The following is a 7,174-nucleotide window of genomic DNA, read 5'->3' as shown; positions in this document are numbered from 1 at the left end:
AAGTAAGTAAAGCTATAACTGATAATGATGTTAAAAAAGAGAAAATAAAATTGCATGTCTGAGGCTTATAAAATCTGACAAACCACAAAAAATTCTGGCAGCACCAAAAAAAAAATCAAACAAGATATGATAAAAATAATGTTTATTTTCTATTTTATTTGATATATTGATAATTTCTCAAGCTTATTAAATATATCAAGTGTAGGGTGTAAACTCTAAGCTCTATTTATGTTCTGTATGATACAAAGTTTGGACTGTATTATGTTTAAAATGGAATATAAAATTTAATCATGATTTATTTATGGTGGCAAATCAAATCAGACAAATTAGTTAAAATGAGAGACTCTATTTAATATATTCTTCATTTTTATATTGATAAATATGCAGCTATTAGAAAACAACTGAATATATTTGAATGATTTGAATTCATTAACATTTCTCTTTGGAAACTATATCTAACATTCTCGCCAAAACAGGTTGTGATTTTATTTTGAATAAACACAAAGCTGAGGCTTTGCCTCTGATATACTTATGCATCATTTTATTTTAAAAGAAGCAATGTAAAATGTATTACAGTCACTTATAAACCTGCCAATTTGCATCAAAATATAACCTGTAATTTAAAGCAGTATCATTTTCTGCGTACAGAAAAGCATAGGTTATTTTATTTCTAAGTGTCATTGGTTACAAAGAAAACTAAATTACATTTACCATCACTAAATTTTGAGGTATTTGATGATAGAATATTGAGTTATTAATTTTGTATTCCTGATCATTAGCCAAGAACTTGGCATATTGCAAAATTCAAAATCATCGGAAATTAGATGGCTGAATAGAGAGAAATAACTTAGAAAATATTTAGATTTTTCTGACTTAAAATATTATTGTTAATAGGAAAAGTAGAAGTTTTTGGGTCTAGCTTGATTGGTGAATCTTTGGCTGAGTTCTGCAAGGTAGAACAGAGAATTTCTCTCTCCCCAGGGCATTCTAAGTGTTACTAAGAATCAGAAAATGTATCATGATAACATGAGGGGATAATTTGCAATGAGCAAGAAGAAAAGTCTAGAGAGAATTAATCAGGAGAGAATTATGATTGGGATACAGTCTATCCCTGGCATCACTAAGATCAATTAACCCTCTCTTCTGGATTTTGGCTTTATTCTAATAATATGAGTATAACATTTACACATATATATCATGATAGAATAAGTGAAAACTCAATCTTTCAAGAAGGTCAAAAGCAGTACCTTAAAAAAAGGTGAAATGGCAACTCAAGCTATGGCGAGCTGCTGAAGGTGATTCTAAACTTTTAATGGCTATTTATTATTTCTCTACTCAACCATAAATTTAGATTTTCTTTACACTTAGATAGCATTTCAGATAGTATCATTTGTTTGCCTGTGGGCACTGAGTCTTTGAAGCTATACTATTCTCAGGCAATGGATGCTGTTATCTATTATTCATAATTAGAACATAAAAGCACTGAAAACATACCCCACTGAATCCCTTCAGTTTCATATATAATCTCACTATGTCCATTATTTAGTAGCTATTCTATCTTTTCATGGAAATCAGTCAATTTTTGTGCTAGCATACTGACATTCCCAAAGGCATGAGAAATCCAAAGTTTTGTGTTTATAATCACAGCTTAAGTTCCACATTAGCAAAGCCCTTTTTCCATGAACAGAATGCCCTGTACTACTGAAGGGACCACGAAATATAACTTGACAACGTGTGAGGTTTTTAGGGTGGGGAGAAAATATTTTATAACTAGATTCCTGGGCATAATGGTGAAAGGAACAAAACTTCAATCCTGTGTTTTCTGGACTTCATATATATATCGTGGCACTTGAAACACAATATTATTCATTGTCTGATAGTTTAGGACAGACATTGGAATATGAAAGACAGCATCTGAATTTTGAAAGTGATTTCTCTTTAATGAGACATTATTCAGGGTTAGGTTTAATAGCCTTGCTGCCCTTCAGTAATGTGATATGTGGTAAGATTAGTGAACTACACAATTTTGATCTCTCTATTATTTATTCTTTATAATAAAATTGGTCTTATGATCTGAATGAGGCATTCTGTGAACTCTCAAATTGTGTTCCAGAGGTCTCTAAACTTTTTACACAGGGGACTAGTTCACTGTCCCTCAGACTTTTGGAGAGCCACCATATACAGTGCTCCTCTTACTGACCACCAATGAAAGAGGTGACCCTTCCAGAAGTGTGGCGGGAGCCAGATAAATGGTCTAAGAGGGCTGCATGTGGCCCGCGGGCCATAGTTTGGGGACGCCTGATAATAAATTTTCTGAGCTGACCCCTTGTAAATTAGTGTCATGTTTAAGGCTCAGGAGTAGCAGTGCTCATAAATTTAGTATTTAGTAGTGGCACTGTTAAATAAGCCAGAGTAAATAGAGCATGTTAAAAAAATGTAGTGCCATCACTCCTGCTCTTATGGTCAATCTCTCCATTTATTGATTGTGGAGATATCTGGGATATGGAGGAGAGGCTGACTAACTTCATTAGGTCTCTTATATTGTCCACATGATAGCATTGCCTATGAGATGGATTTTGGTGGACATTAATGTGAGATACAAAGATCATAGGCTTTCTGTCATTCTCACTGGTCTATTCATACCTCTTTACAAGTCCTTTTCCCACCCAGTATTCCAGGGTTATGCTATCCATATTAAATGTTATCCAGGCAAAGACATTATTTTCCCTCTACTGAGATACCAATATTAAAGCATGCATTAGGCCACTTCTCCATCCATTCTATATGAGGCAAGGAGTGTGTTTCTTAGTCCAACAATTTTTTTAACCATAGTTCTTCAAGGACTTACTTAGCCTGAATGGAATGGAATGTTATTTCTCTCCACTTTGGGGCACCATTACTACATTTAATGATATATACGTAGACTAGGCACATGCCTTTTCTTCCCCCTCAGTGTGTCATCAGGTAAAAACAAGGTAAGAATCAAAGAACAGTTCTTTTTTTTTTTAAGTTTCCACTTGTTTATTTACTAATATTCTTTTTTTTCTTTTATCACAGGAGAGATATTTTATTTTTTATTTTATTTTATTTTATTTTGTATTTTTCTGAAGCTGAAAACGGGGAGAGACAGTCAGACAGACTCCCGCATGGATCCAGCCGGCACGCCCACCAAGGGGCCACACTCTGCCCACCAGGGGGCGATGCTCTGCCCCTCCGGGGCGTCGCTCTGCCGCGACCAGAGCCACTCTAGCACCTGGGGCAGAGGCCAAGGAGCCATCCCCAGCATCCAGGCCATGTTTGCTCCAATGGAGCCTCGCTCCAGGAGGGGAAGAGAGAGACAGAGAAGAAGGAGAGGGGGAGGGGTGGAGAAGCAGATGGGCGCTTCTCCTATGTGCCCTGGCCGGGAATCGAACCCGGGACTTCTGCACGCCAGGCCGACGCTCTACCACTGAGCCAACCAGCCAAGGCTATTTTTTCATTTTTTATAAATTTTTATTAATTTTAATGGGGTGACATCAATAAATCACGGTACATAGGTTCAAAGAAAACATGTCCAGGTTATCTTGTCATTCAATTAAGTTCCACACCCATCACCCAAAGTCAGATTGTCCTCCATCACCTTCTATCTAGTTTTCTTTGTGCCCTTCCCCCTCCCCCTTTCTCTCTCTCTCCCTCTCCTCCCCCCCATAACCACCACACTCTTTTCCATGTCTCTTATTCTCATTTTTATGTCCCACCTATGTATGGAATCATGCAGTTCTTGTTTTTTTCTGATTTACTTATTTCACTCTGTATAATGTTATCAAGATCCAACCATTTTGTTGTAAATGATCTGATGTCATCATTTCTTATGGCTGAGTAGTATTCCATAGTGTATATGTGCCACATCTTCTTTATTTAGTCTTCTATTGAAGGGCTTTTTGGTTGTTTCCATGTCTTGGCCACTGTGAACAATGCTGCAATGAACATGGGGTTGCATATGTCTTTACCTATCAATGTTTCTGAGTTTTGGGGGTATATACTCAGTAAAGGGATTGCTGGGTCATAAGGTAGTTCTATTTTCAGTTTTTTGAGGAACCACCATACTTTCTTCCATAATGGTTATACTATTTTACATTCCCACCAATAGTGAATGAGGGTTCCTTTTTATCCACAGCCTCCCCAACACTTGCTATTACCTGTCTTGATGACAGTAGCTAATCTAACAAGTGTGAGGTGGTATCTCATTGTAGTTTTGATTTGCATTTCTCTAATAACTAATGAAGATGAGCATCTTTTCACATATCTGTTGGCCATTTGTATTTCTTCCTGGAGGAAGTTCTGTTCATGTCCTCTTCCCATTTTTTATTGGGTTGATTGTTGTTGAGTTTTATGAGTTCTTTGTATATTTTAGATATCAGGCCCTTATCTGAGCTGTTGTTTGAAAATATCATTTCCCATTTAGTTGGCTGTCTGCTTATTTTGTTGTCAGTTTCTCTTGCTGAGCAAAAACTTCTTAGTTTGATGTATTCCCATTCATTTATCTTTGCCTTCACTTCTCTTGCCTTTGGAGTCAAATTCATAAGATGCTCTTTAAAACCAAGGTCCATGACTTTAGTACCTATGTCTTCTTCTACGTACTTTATCATTTCAGGTCTTATATTTAGGTCTTTGATCCATTTTGATTTAATTTTAGTACAAGGGGACAAACTGTAGTCGAGTTTCATTCTTTTGCATGTGGCTTTCCAGTTTTCCCAGCACCATTTGTGGAAGAGGCTTTCCTTTCTCCATTGTGTGTAGTTGGCCACTGTATCGAAAATTATTTGACCATATATATGTGGTTTTATTTCTGGACTTTCTTTTCTGTTTCATTGGTGTGAGTGTCTATTTTTCTGCAATACCATGCTCTTTTGATTGTTGTGTCTCTATAATACAGTTTGAAGTCAGGTATTGTAATGTGCCAACTTCATTCGTTTTCCTTAGGATTGCTTTGGCTATTCAGGGTTTTTTATAGTTTCATATAAATCTGATGATTTTTTGTTCCATTTCTTTAAAAAATGTCATTGGAATTTTTATGGGAATTGCATTAAATTTGTATATTGCTTTGGATAATATGGCCATTTTGATTATATTTATTCTTCCTATCCAAGAACAAGGAATATTTCTCCATCTAATTGTATCTTTTTTGATTTCCCTTAACAATGCTTTGTAGTTTTCGTTATATAGGTACTTTACATTCTTGTTATGTTTGTTCCTAGGTATTTATATTTTATTGTTGCAATCGTGAAGGAGATCAGTTTTTTAGTTCGATTTTTAATGTTTCATTGTTGGCATATAAAAAGGTTTGAACTTTTGTATATTAATATTGTATCCTGCGACCTTACTGTATTGGTGTATTGTTTCTAGTAATCTTTTTGTGGAGTCTTTGGGGTTTTCAATGTATAGGATATCATCTGGAAAAAGTGATAGCTTTACTTCTTCTTTTCCAATATGGATGCCTTTTATTTCTTTATCTTGGATTGCTCTAGCTAGAACTTCTAGAATCGTGTTAAATAACAGTGGAGAGAGTGGACAACCCTGTCTTGTTACTGAGTTAAGGGGGAAAGTCCTTAGTTTTATGGCATTTAATATGATGTTAGCTGATGGTTTATCATATATGGCCTTTATCATGTTGAGATATTTTTCTTCTATACCCATTTTGTTGAGTGTCTTAAACATAAAATGGTGTCGTATTTTATCGAATGCCTTTTCTGCATCTATTGATAATCATGTGGTTTTTGTTCTTTGTTTTGTTGATATGATGTATTATGTTAACCGTTTTACATATGTTGAACCATCCTTGAGATCCTGGGATGAATTCCACTTGATCATGATGTATTATTTTTTTAATATGTTGTTGTATTCGATTTGCTAGCATGTTGTTTAGTATTTTAGCATCTGTATTCATTAGAGATATTGGTCTGTAGTTTTCTTTTTTTGTGCCATCCTTGCCAGGTTTTGGTATGAGGGTTATGTTGGCCTCCTAAAATGTGTTTGGAAGTATTTCTTCTCTTTCAATTTTTTGAAAGACTTTGAGTAGATTAAGACCAAGACTTCTATGAATGTTTGATAGAATTCACTAGTGTAACCGTCTGGGCCTGGACTTTTATTTTTGGTGAGGTTTTTAGTGTTTTCTATTTCTTCCCTGCTAATAGGTCTGTTTAGACTTTCTGCTTCTTCATGACTCAGTCTAGGAAGGTTGTATTGTTCTAGGAATTTATCCACTTTTTCTAGCTGGTTGAATTTGGTGGCATATAGTTTTTCATAGTATTCTACAATAATTATTTGTATATCTATGATGTCAGTGGTGATTTCTCCTCTTTCATTATGGATTTTGTTTATATGAGTCCTTTCTCTTTTTTCCTTGGTGGGTTTTGCCAAGGGTTTCTCAATTTTGTTACTCTTTTGAAAGAACCAGCTCTTTGTTTTATTAATTTTTTCTATAGTTTTTCTGTTCTCTATTTCATTTATCTCTGCTCTGATTTTTATTATTTCCTTTCTTCGGCTGGTTTTGGGTTGTCTTTGTTCTTCTTTTTCTAGTTCCTTAAGGTGTGAAGTTAAGTGGTTTACTTGGGCTCTCTCTTGTTTGTTCATATAGGCCTGAAGTGATATGGACTTCCCTCTTATTACTGCTTTTACTGCATACCAGAGATTCTGATACATCATATTGTCATTTTCATTTGTCTGTATATATATTTTGATCTACACTTATTTCTTCTTTGACCATTCATTTTTTAAAGTATGTTAAGTTTCCACATTTTTGTGGAGTTCTTTCTCTCTTTTTTTGCAGTTGAATACTAGTTTTAAGACTTTATGATCAGAAAATATGCTTGGTACAATTTTTATTTGTCTAAATTTGCTGATATTATTCTTGTGGCCCAACATATGGCCAATTCTTGAGTATGTTCCATGTACACTAGAGAAAAATATATACTCTGTTGCTTTGGGATGAAATGTCCTGTAGATGTTTATCATATTCAGGTGCTCTAGTGTTTCATTTAAGGCCAATATATCTTTATTGATTTTTTGTTTGGATGAACAATCTAGAAACGTCAGCAGTGTATTGAGGTCTCCAAGTATGATTGTATTTTTGTCAGTTTTTGTTTTTAGGTCAAAAAGTAGCTGTCTTATATATTTTGGTGCTCTTTGGTTTGGT

Source organism: Saccopteryx leptura, chromosome 4, assembly GCF_036850995.1.
Source record: "Saccopteryx leptura isolate mSacLep1 chromosome 4, mSacLep1_pri_phased_curated, whole genome shotgun sequence".
Lineage (NCBI taxonomy): Eukaryota > Metazoa > Chordata > Mammalia > Chiroptera > Emballonuridae > Saccopteryx > Saccopteryx leptura.
The sequence above is the reverse complement of the archived record's forward strand: the minus strand, read 5'-3'. Positions refer to the sequence as shown.